General features: G+C 37.7%; 1 long non-coding RNA gene across 1 annotated transcript; it reads left to right on the top strand.

Moving 5' to 3' along the window:
- Positions 1 to 2,371: 2,371 nt before the first annotated feature.
- On the top strand, positions 2,372 to 6,367 carry LOC108585060. The gene is made up of 2 exons (XR_001900906.3): positions 2,372 to 2,472; positions 5,609 to 6,367. It is a non-coding gene; the product is annotated as an uncharacterized LOC108585060 (long non-coding RNA).
- The last annotated feature ends 6,551 nt before the right edge of the window (positions 6,368 to 12,918 follow it).

The raw sequence follows: 12,918 nt of genomic DNA, 5'->3' as shown, positions 1-12,918 counted from the left end.
CATCCAAAGACAACAATGTTGATATTTCCTATAGAGCTTTGTGTGTCTCTTGGAATGGAGAAGGGTGATAAGCTTCTTATGGGACTCTCAGGCAGCCAAGATCAAGACGTGTGCTCTTCTTCTTGCTCTCTGGGACTCACTGCCTCTAAGAGAAGTGTGGTCTAGGAAATCCACTGTGATGGCTGTATTATCTTAAGTCTGTAGTTAAAAAAAAAAAAAAAAAAAAATAGAAATTCTACCCACCCTACAAAGTAATAATCCCACCTCTAGAAAATCAGGCACAATGAAGTAATTCTTCAAATTATACATTGTATATAAAATGACCAATTTTTCAAACAGTCTGCGTGATTTTGCATATTCATAGCTCATGAATGACTCCATAATGACCTGGCAGCAACCTCTCTCTTAATGGGCCCTGATTCCCAGGTTTCAGGTCTAATTTTCATTCTAGAGAAGATTCCCCAACAAGATTGTTCTATACTTAAATCTAAGGAGACTCACAGGTTTTTGTTTTGCATTTCCTTTTCTACACAGAGGCTACTGATTACATCCTGTACTAGAATGAGTTCCTGTATACCCTTTGGTATGGTTTGTCTCTGTGTCCACACCCAAATCTCACCTTGAATTGTAATAATCCCCATGTGTCATGGAAGGGACGTGGTGGGAGGTAATTGAATCATGGGGGTGGGTATTTCCTGTGCTGTTCTCATAATAGTGAATCAATCTCACGAGATCTGATGGTTTTATAAAAGGGAGTTCCCCTCTCCATGCTCTTTTGCCTGCTGCCATGTAAGACGTGACTTTGCTCCTCCTTTGCTTTCTGCCCTGATTGTGAGGCCTCCCCAGCAGAACTGTGAGTCAGTTAAACTTCTTTCCTTTAAAAATTACCCAGTCTCAAGTATGTCTTTATTAGCAGTGTGAGCATGGACTAATACAGTAAATTGGTACTGGTAGAGTGGGGTGCTGCTATAAAATTACCTGAAAATGTGGATGTAACTTTGGAACTGGGTAACAGGCAGAGGTTGGAACAGTTTGGAGGGCTCAGGGGAAGAAAGGAAAATGTGGGGAAGTTTGGAATTTTCTAGAGACTGTAAGGCTCAGAAGACAGGAAGATTTTGGAACGTTTCGAACTTCTTAGAGATTTGTTGAATGGCTTTGAACAAAATGCTGGTAGTGATATGGACAATAAAGTCCAGGCTGAAGTGGTCTCAGATGGAGATGAGGAGCTTGTTGGGAATTAGAGCAAAGGTCATTCTTCCTATCTAAAGAGACTGGAGGCATTTTGGCCCTGCCCTAGAGATCTGTGGAACTTTGAACTTGAGAGAGATGATTTAGGCTATCTGGCAGAAGAAATTTCTAAGTGGCAAAGTGTTCAAGCAAAAACACAGCATAAAAGCTTGGAAAATTTGCAGCCTGATAATAGAAAAGAAAAACCCATTTTCTGGGGAGAAAGTCAAGCCTGCTGCAGAACTTTGCATAAGCAACAAGGAGCTGAATGTTAACCATCAAGACAATGGGGAAAATGTTTCCAGGGTATGTCAGAGACCTTTGTGGCAGCCCCTCCCATCATAGGCCCATGGGGGTGGGGTGGGGTGGGGGAGGGGCAGGCAGGAAATGGTTTCCTGGGCCAGGCCCAGGGCCCCCTTGCTGTGTGAGCCTAGGGATTCAGTGCCCTGCATCACGGCTGCTCCAGCTGTGGCTAAAAGGGGCCAAGGTACAGTTCAGGCCATGGCTTTGGAGGGTGCAAGCCCGAGTCTTGGCAACTTCCATGTGGTGTTGAGCCTATGAGTACACAGAAGTCAAGAATTGAGGTTTGGGAACCTCTGCCTAGATTTCAGAAGATATGTGAAAATACCTGGATATCCAGGAAAAAGTTTGCTGCAGGCACAGAGCCCTCATGGAGAACCTCTGCTAGGGCAGTACAAAAGGGAAATGTGGGGTTGGAGCCCCCACACAGAATCCCCACTGGGGTACTGCCCAGTGGAGCTGTGAGAAGAAGGGCCACCATCCTCCAGACACCAAAATGGTAGATCAACTGACAGCTTACACTGTGTGCCTGGAAAAGCCACAGATAACACTAGCCTGTGAAAGCACCTGGGAGGGGAACTGTACCTTGCAAATCCATAGGGGCAGACCTGCCCAAGGCCATGGGAACCCACCTCTTGCATCATTGTGACCTGGATGTGAGACATGGAGTCAAAGGAGATAATTTTGGAGCTTTAAGATTTGACTGCCCTGCAGGAATTTCAGACCTGCATGGGGCCTGTAACCCCTTTGTTTGGCCAATTTCTCCTATTTGAAACAGCTGTATTTACCCAATGCCTGTACCCCCATTGTATTTAGCAAATAACTAACTTGCTTTTGATTTTATAGGCTCATAGGCGGAAGGAACTTGCCTTGTCTTAGATAACATTTTGGACTATGGACCTTTGAATTAATGCTGAAATGAGTTAAGACTTGACAGCATTGCTGGTAAGGCATTATTGTTTTTGAAATGTGAGGACATGAGATTTGGAAGGGGCCAGGGGTGGAATGATATGATTTGGCTCTGTGTCCCCACCAAAATCTCATCTTGAATTGTAATAATCCCCATAATGTTGTGGGAGAGACACAGCAGGAGGTAATTGAATCACGGGGACAGGGGTTTCCTGTGCTGTTCTCGTGATAGTGAATAAGTCTTGCTAGATCTGATGGTTTTATAAAAGGGGAGTTCCCCTGCACCTGCTCTCTTGCCTGCTGCCATGTAAGATGTGACTTTGCTCCTCATTCGCCTTCTGCCATGATTGTGAGGCCTCCCCAGCCATGTGGAATTGTGAGTCAACTAAACCTCTTTCCTTTATAAGTTACCCAGTCTTGGGTATGTCTTCATTAGCAACATGATTACAGAGTAATACACCCTCCTTTCTAAAGGATCCTTTCTTAAACTCAGACATTAAGCTGCATGGCCTCATTTTTAACAATTAAGATGGTTATTAGTTTTACTGGTTTCTCACTCAACGTTTTTTCTTGTTTTTATCTTCCTTACCTGGATTCATATTTTACTTACTGGAGTATGTTCACAAGTAATTTTTGGACATCGGAAAAAATGAGACTAGCTAGTTTTTGTGTGGTACCTATTAATAATGCCTCTGAACTAGTGTTTTATGAAATACACTTCGGAAAACAATGACATAAATTTACTTACATTGACCAAAAACATTGAGATTTCTTAGATTTGATCTCATTAATATCAAACTTTCTTGTGACCAATGAACCCCTATAAATATGGATTCAAATGGACCTCACAGAAAGAATTACCAGGAATACATGTTTATCTTCCCTTACTATAGAGTTATGAACAAGTAAGCAGAAATAGGAAATCAAACACTTTTCACCTAAAGTCTTAAAGAACAACTTCTCAAACAAGGTAGAATAAATAAAGTTGTAGACTTATTAGAATCCCTCTGCCCCATTCTTTCCACACCCCGCCCCCAACATAGGTAAATGAAACCATATATAGGACAAGAAGATACACATTTTTCCACTTGTGAGCCAATATTACTACTGAGCTTTGCATGGTCGAATTTGTTTTTGCTACCAACTTAGGAAAAATGAGAAAATGAGATTTAGATAAGAACAAATGCTATGGTAAAGAGGCCAGAACCCCAGCCTAGAATAGCAACACTATTTGAAGTGAGACTCCATAAATAAATGTTTTTCATTTATATCTGGTAATTTCTATCCTCCTCTTCCACCCTCAAGTTCCTGTAGTGTGAAGGCATTTGAAGAAACACAATGATAATGAACTCTCTCTGGGAAATATAGAGTTAACTTTAAAAGACATATCTCTTATTGGAGATAGGCTACATGAGATTTTGCTGGATATGGAAAATAAATGTGATAACCTTCACCTTCATTTCCTGGAGTAGCCCTGACACGCCCCCCATAATTCCCACTTGGGAACTTGAAATAAGATTTGATTTCAGTCTCTACAATGAACATATGGTGTATGTACAAATAGCTTCTAAGCCTTTTGATGTCCATTAAGAGGAAGGAGTGGGGAGCTGTTTCCTGTAGGAATATGGGGCACTAGGGAGCATTAAGGAAAGAAACAATGGCAAAGGAAATGTCAGTCTTTTGCACTCATTATGTTTCTATGAACAATGAATTTCAGGAGTTTTGAGGCCTTTAATGGATGCGTTACAGGTTCCAATTTTGTTCCTACAACTATCTTGGGGAGCCATACATAATAGTTTTACATTTGAAAAAACACCCAGCATCATCCTGTCCCTCCTTTCCTTTGTCACCTAATGGGGATATTGGATTGTTGTGATTACAGACAATATGAAAAGCCTTTTGGAACATTTGTAGTTAGAAGAGCTATTAAAATTCATGATTATATCAAGTCTTGTTCCTTTTGCCCTCCAATTCCCCACATTAATTTTCTCTTTCTTGGGGACAGAGAATATTAGAAAAACAAATAAGAAAATAATAACCCTTCATAAATACATCAACCAGAAATAATCTCAATATATATCCTTCAAGTCATATAAGTATGTATGTATTTTGTCAAAGAATTAAGAGTTTTGTGCTATAACAAAGGGGATTAGTTTATTAAGCACAGTTACTAAAATAGAAGTCTATTACGTATTTTACTTTCCACAAAACTTTGTTTTTGCCAAACACCCTAATTTTTATTTCTTCTGACCTTAAAGCATAGTAATACTTTAAAAGTTTTAAATGGACTTTGTATGACTGAGACATTTCACATATATTATTGAGCTTGTATCATCCAAATCCTTGGGTTGTTCCTAAGTTACAGAAAAAGAAATCAGAGTACTTGGGATAGTGCCTTACTCAGAAATTCACACATGAATTTTTCAATGGACAAAGCTCCAGCCAGAGTCTAATCCATACTTAAGCTTATTATCCTAGGACTTTCAATGTTGAATATGACTGAACAATAAATACTGAGCTAGCAATTATCTAACACCTGTAATTTCCAAAGAACTATGTTGGAAAGTTTAGTTATAAGACAATTCATGGTTTTCTAACTAAAAATGGATGACTCCTGTTATGTTTCTAGAGAGGCTCTTTAGGAGAATTGTTGTGTACCCAGCCTCCACTGTGTAACCAGTTAAGTAAATCATTCAGGAATGAAAGTTATTTAAATTTCAAGTGATGCTAGACCCAGCTCAGTTCTTCCCATTCCTCTCCTGTCTGTATTTAGAGCTGTGCATCATGTTTCTAATGGCCCTTCTTCTTCTAATAATTATCAATCTCTTAAGAAGAACATAAATGAGGGCAGGAAAAAGTTTTTATTGAATATTATGTCCTCAATAATACTCTACATCAGCAGGTGCTTAGTACTTATTATCTTATTTGACTTTTACAACTATTGATATTGATATTTCTGGTTAATAGCTATTTGTCCTCAAAATTCCATTCTCCCTGTTTTCCTGGGCATGTCTTCCCTATTCAAGATTATGTTTCTCAGCTTCCCATGTGGCGATAGTCGTGTGACTAAGTTCTCACAAATGGGATCTGAGGGAATGAACAAAAGCTCCTGTGTGTGAGACTTCTTGAAAAACGACTGCTCATCCTGGACTTCTTTTCATCCTTCTTGCAGGCTGGCTGAATTTGCGGAGACCCGACTTTGCCCTTGCATGTGTGAAAAATGGCCTCAAGTATGACACCATGGCAAGATGGAAAGAAATTGTGCTCTTGAATAGCTTAGAGATTCAGAGCCCCTCATCAGCTTGAAATGCCCACCTCAAAACAATGACATGAGAAGAAACAAACCTCTAATTTAAGCCACTGTCTTTTTAAGAGCATTGTAGTTTGAGGTATCTTTCTTTCAGCTGTTTAGGCCCCAGCTAACCACTTATTGATCTTATCTTACAGGTCAAGAAAAATGCAGTTCTGGGGGACAAGTCACTAATATAAATGTATTAGAAATTTTCCAGCTCTCCCTCCTTGCCCAGCAGAGTATATTTCCACTCAAACACAGTGAACCCGTCTAGAATGGGACAAAACAAAATGAGGTGGGCCTGGGACAAGAGAATGTTCAGCTACACAGGATCCAGGTCAAAACTCTTTAATCCTCCCATTTCTGGATCTCAAATGAGCACCTTTCATCTAAGAGTTCTCCTCAAGAGGTTTGCTTTCCCACAGCAGCTTGTCAACAGTGTAAGAAGTTCCAAAAGAGCTTTTGGGGTTGTAGGTTATGTGGCATCACCCCAGCTTGTCTCAACACCTCTGATGAACAGTAGCAGAAGAAAAGACTGTTTCCACATGAGTTCCCCGGTGGTCCCTATCTCTTAGGGAGTTTATAAAAAAATCCATCATCTTGTTCTACTAAACCCAAATAAATATAATTAACACCAAATTTGTGTTCTGCTCATCAAATTGCACAGTCATAAAGAGATAATCTTCATAAAATAAATCACTAGGCTTCCTTGATAAGTCAATAAGGCAAAAGCCTTGAGAGTAAATTAAGACAAATGGGAAACCAGCTGGAAGAAATCAAACAGGCAAAGCAGGTGGGTTGGCTTGTGTTTGGGAAGATAAAACACAGCATGAAGCATTTACACATTTACACAAAAGCAAGATCTATAACCTTAGGCTTTGAACTGAGCTAAATGCATGACTTATTTAAGAAGAGCTGGTAGCTGGGAACTGGTTGAACTAAGAGTGTCAAGACCAACTCTGACGATGTTTTCTTGTACTTAGCCTGTTTTTACATGCTCCGAAGATTGCCAAACAACCAGCAGCAGATGGTTCTGTATCTGAGTGCGATGCTAAGTGGTGTGAGGGATGGCATGATTGATCATTTACTCAGAGTAGCATAAAAGAAGAAATTCTTGTTAAAAATGACTCTGTTGTATCAAATGGCTGTAAAACAGGCAAGAGGTGAGTAGACCTTCAACAATCTGTCCCTTTTTGGGACAAAACCAACACTGGGCCCAACAGCCATGAGGCATTCCAACATACATCTGTAGACACGCAACAGCTACAACATCACTTGGAATACATCCTTAGGTAACAATCCTGCATCCAGCAACTCCATCGCCTTTTCCCAAAGAATATGCCTTGCTGTTGTAAACATAGATTTAGACATCTCATCTCAGTTGATCCCATTTTGGCAGGATTCGTTTGGCCAAAAATAAACAATGATTGCCCCTTTCATTTTGGGCCTCTGACAATGTAGCCTCTGACTGTTTGTGTGTGCCTGTAGTCCAAGCACACACAAACAGTGCTAGGAGTCAAGTTTCCAATAACTTCTGGCTAAAAGCCTTGGAGTCAGCTTTTCCCAATTTATCATGCAAAATGTTTAAAATTAACAAAAGCCACCTCAAACTACAATTTTCAGAATCTGGGAACTCTCACATCCAAGAGCAAGATGGATACACTTGGATTGAAAGATGCAACCAAGACCCACACATGCCAAGTCCTTGCCACAGAACAAGATGTCCAGCTGGAAGAAAGTAGAGGAATCCCCAAACCATTTGTCCTCTGGCTCAAGAACACCAGAATTGTACCAACAAAAAACTGTGCGGCTGTCACGCTCCTGCACAGGTGAACCACCTTGTGAAGTGATCAGGGAGACATCTGTGTTACCAAACCCTCCTCACATACACTCACTCTCACTCTCACTGAAACAGCTCTTTCTATACCAATTAGAAACTGAGGCTCCCAGAAAACAACTCGAAAGGAATGTAGAGAAGCTTATGATTGTCAGATTTAGCAAATAAAAATACAAGGATGCCCAGTTGAACATGAATTTCATATAAACTATAAGTAATTTTTAATATATGTATGGCCCAAGTATTAAAAGAGGACTACAAATAATTTATTAGTGTGAGTATGTCCCTAAGTATTTGGGACATACTTACACTAACAGATTATTTGTCATTTATCTGAAATTCAAACTTGGCATTCTATACTTGGCAATTTGAGGAAGGGCGAAAAAAGAGAATATATATCACATTGCATCATGGAGATACAGACCTTAAAAATAAAAATGTTGTAGGCTGAGGCCAAGACACAGAAGCCTTTGCAGCAGTGCTAATTGGGTATTATAAGTTTATATTTATTAACTCTTTTCAGAAATCATAATCTCAAAGGAAAATATCCCAAATCATCTCAATACAGACAACATCCCTACAAGGACACTACTTGACATATTCAATCAGGACAATATGAAATCTTACAAAGTAAGAATTGGACTAGAATTTAGAATGTATACTCATTGGCCTGCCTTTTAGCTATTTATAGCTGGAGTCCAACCGACACCAAATGTCATGAATGGAAATCCACATGCCCGTCATTGACAGTCTAAACAGAACTTGTTTAAGAATAAAGGAGGAGGAAAGCAACAAAGGAAACTACATTTCAGAATATGGGAAAGTGACTACTATCACAAGAGTATAAAAAAGTATTTTTATACTATCTGACATAATCAAAAGAATATGAATTACGTGAAACAAGAGCCAGAAGTCATGAGGATGAATTGAGAAGCTTGTTAGGTGAGTTAAAGACATTTCAAGAAATTGAAAATATAGGAGTATTAGAGTCTATTGAAATCAGTGAAGGAATTGAAAATGTCTATCATTAAATTAGAATTTAAATATCAGATGCTGTCTCAGAACTCATCAGAAAAATCAATGATAAAGAGATGACAGCTGTAAAATGATTTAAAAAGTACAGAAGTTAATTTAAAAAGGAAAAAAAGGTTTGCATAAGATTTGTCTTCTGCAACAATAAATTCCGGAAGAGAGTAGAAAAATATCTATAAAATTTGAGAAAATATTGCTCCTCCAAAGTCCATATTTACTCAGTTTTCCTTGTGTAAAGAAGTGAAAAAGACATTCTCACATATGAAACAGCCAGAAAACATATCACATGTGTACATTTCTTGAAAGTAAATTTCATTGGGAAATTTAACGTGTGCTCAAGAAATTAACCAAATTATTAATTCCAAACTAGGTAAGTTCTGGAGAAAAAGCCCTGACAGTTTTCATAATAATCTGAGGAACACCAAGGTCCATGCTGGCTGAGCAGTGCGGTCTCCAACGGTGGTTTTTAAATATGAATGCACGTGATAATTACTGGGGGAGAACATTTAAAAACATCAAGATTAGACCCCCACTTCAGATTAATTAAATCAGAAATTCAGAATAGTGGATGGAAATGTGGGCACTGAAAATTTTAAAAGCTCCGTGGCTGATTTTAGTGTGTATCCAGGGTTGAGAACCATCCTTTCGATAAAGAACAAGCATGAAATCCGGTCTGAGTTTGAACTCCTTCCTGTGACTTATGGGACATGAGGTGATCGCAGGCAAATGGCTCAACCCACCTAGACTTTATCAATTTTAAAATCTGAGATAATTGTATCTCTATCACATTATTAGCATAAAATTAGAAAAATACATGTCATTCACCAAAGGTGGGGTTACACAATTTGTAGCCACAACAAGACAATATTTTCACAGTATTTTCTGGGAATGGCAGTATGCATGTGGTGGTTTTATTTTTCCATCATAAATGAGTTTTGTAGGTAAGCAGACCTTTCTCCTGTACACCACTAAATTCTATGTAATTCTGAACCTATTTCAATTTTACAGAGAGCAGCAGCTCATTTGCCAACCTTTAAAGGACCTCTAATACCTGGCCACTCCCACTTTTAATCTGAACCAAACACATTGCTCTCCTTACTGAATCTTCATGCAAACGCAAATGGTCCCACGATAGCCCTGCTCACTTCTGCCTCGGTGCGGCTGCTCACATGGGTCCCAGGCTCACACTTGCTGTCTTTTCCTCTCATTGCTCATTCTTAACAACTCCAGCTCTAACTGACCTTCCACAGTGCCCTCTAAATTTACTACAGTTCTCCAGTACCTACCTTATATATTATAGTACTGTATTATTTATTATTTTGTATTGATTTTTCCTAATCTAAGCTTTAGTTTCCTGCGGATGATGTAGGAAGAAGAAAGGGTGATATGGAAAGAGTATTTAACAATGCACAGAAATGCTCATCAGTGGTGTTGAAGCAAAAGTAGTTCACTAAATGAATATATAATATTGACTTGATTATGGAAAATTGCATCAAGCAAAGACTGAAAAATATAAACTAAAGGGTTGGCAGTGATAACCTCTCAGTGGTAAGATTATGAGAGACTATTACATTTTCTTCATATTTTTCTTTATTTCCCACGAGCTGCATTTATTAGTTCTATAGTAAGTCAGCATATGCAAGGCAAAATGGCATATATGACAAAATCAAAATTTTCAGAAAGCAACTGTTATAAAGATATGAGGGAAGGATACAATAATTATTAATAGTATTCATAAAAGAAGATATGAGTGGCAAATAAGCACATCAAAAATTGCTGAAGATGTTTATCAAGGAAATGCAATTTAAGCCACAATCAACTATTACTACACAAACCAGAACATAACTAAAATTAAAAGGCCTGACAACACCTAATAATGACCAGAATGTGTATCTATATTAAATGTTGACAGCAATGCCTATAACAAAAAACTGGAAATAACCTGACCCTAGAGAAATAGTTGGAAAATTGTTGTTTAACTTCAAAGCAGAATATTTTACAGGCACCAAAAGTTATGTTTTGATAGAATTTTAAATGATAGGTTGAAAGCTTACAGTATTGAGAAAGAATGTCAAATGTCAAAAACAGTTAATTCTGGGGTGGTGGTAAGAGAGAGCTAATTTTTTGCCTACATACTTTTCCAAGTGTCAGTATTTATTACTTATATCAGAGGAAAAAGCAAGTAACAAATATTAATGTGATGACTTGTTTTTGGAATACAAGTACAATTACCTCAGCAAGGGAATTCATGTTTCATGAACTAGTGATCCTTAATGCTGATTGTTGAATGACCTGGCTTTCTTAGGTAATAGCTTTACTATTATATTGTGTATTTTTGGTTTAATTGTTGGTCAGTTTGGTATTCCAGATGGTAGTGCTACTCAGAATGTGTTGTGAACCCTTGGTGGCCCGTAGAATCAAAACTATTTTCATCATAATGCTAAAACATTATTTGCTGTTTTCTTTGTGTTGACATTTGCCCTGATGGTGCCAAAGCAATAGAGGGTAAGATTGTTGGTGCCTTGGCATGAATCAAGATAGTGGCACCAAACTTTACTAGTTATCACTGTATTTTTTGCTATCACATACTCACTGTTAAAATAAATAAAAAATTTTTAAATTAAAATATTTACTTCAGAATGCCCTTATGAAACAGTGAAAAATTACTATTGAATCTCCGCCCTTGAATACATGTGTTTTAAAAATTCTCTATGTCACAATAGGAAATGAACCTAAAGCATACCAAGTACCATGGTTGTCTTAAGGACAAGCATGTGTGCTGTTAATTGAACATGGGCTGAACCATCACTTTTTTAGAGCATTGTTACTTGCACCACTCTTCCTTGAAATGATGAATGACAGGAAGCTATGGTTATTCAGATCTAATATTTGACAGAAATTTTCTTGAAAATGATCAAAGTGAGCCTGTTACTTCGAGGGGATCAACTGGCAGTCTCTGTTGTTGGTGATAAAAATCTGAGCTTTCTGGTGACAATTCGGATTTTGGAAAGCTGGTGTCCATTGCCATGAGCTTAAATAGTTTCCTAATATTTAAAGACTTTTCCAATAAAATCAATTTTGTTATTATTAACATGATTTTTCCAGTCTGGGCAACATAGCAAGCTCTCATCTCTACAAATAATTTAAAAAATAACCGAGCGTGGTGGTGTTTGCCTTTAGTCCCAGTTACTTGGGAGGCTGGGGTGGGAGGATCATTTAAGCCTAGGTGGTCAACACTGCAGTAAGCCAAGATTGAGCCACCACACTTCAGTCTGGGTGACAAAGCAAGACCCTATCTCCAAAAACAAAAACAAAATGAAAAACCCTGTGATTTTCTTTTAATATTACATGATGGAATGGATCAATGTTTGGAAGAGCTACCTAACTTATTGAACTAATCTTTTCCAAATAACCAGTCTGTGATGTTACAAAATCATTCAGAGGTAAAAGATCCATTTGAAGTGGAAAGAGAGACTGATTGTTTTTAATGCTGCAGAGTATGAAAAGTTCACTGATACAGTTTCAGATTCCACACTGCAACTAACTTTTGAGAAGTTCTTTTCCACTCTTTTGTGTATGAGGTAAGATTTTCTATGTATATGTCAATCAAAATAACATATCACAGCAGATTAAATGCAGAAGCAGATATGAAAATCTAATTCAGTCATTCTCAATAATGCTCTGAGGTTAGAAGTCCCTCAGGTATTAAATATGAATTATCAATTTTCTGGTACCTACATTTAACAAAAAAGGAAAAATTCCTTTTCTCACAAAATGATCTCAAATTAATCTTGATAAATTATTGTCTTACATATTAGAGAGACAGAACTCAATTATAACTGTTTTTTGGAAGTTCTCATAATATTATTGAGCTCAATACCAAAAACACATCATACCAATGCATCAGGATTGTGTTCGGCAGCAGGTAATATAAAACCAAAATTATAATGAAAGACTTTTTTTTTTCTCTTAAATGTTCAGACAAAATCTTGAAAAAGAACAAATGTGGGAGACTTGAACATTTTTAATTTAAAATTTAATACAAAGTTACAGTAATTAAAACAGTGTGGTACTGGCATAAAGACACACATATACACCAATGGAACAGAATAGAGAGCCCAGAAATAATCCCTCACACATATGACCAAATAATTTTCAAAGAGATGCCAAGAACACTCAGTGGTAAAAGGACAATCTTTTCAACAAATGGTACTGGGAAAACTGGATATCAACATGCAAGAAAATAAAATTGAACCCTTACCTAGCACCATATACAAATTAACTTAAAATGAATTAAAGACCTAAAAATAAAGGATAAAAC

This window comes from Papio anubis, chromosome 4 (genome assembly GCF_008728515.1).
Source record: "Papio anubis isolate 15944 chromosome 4, Panubis1.0, whole genome shotgun sequence".
NCBI lineage: Eukaryota > Metazoa > Chordata > Mammalia > Primates > Cercopithecidae > Papio > Papio anubis.
The sequence above is the reverse complement of the archived record's forward strand: the minus strand, read 5'-3'. Positions and strand labels throughout refer to the sequence as shown.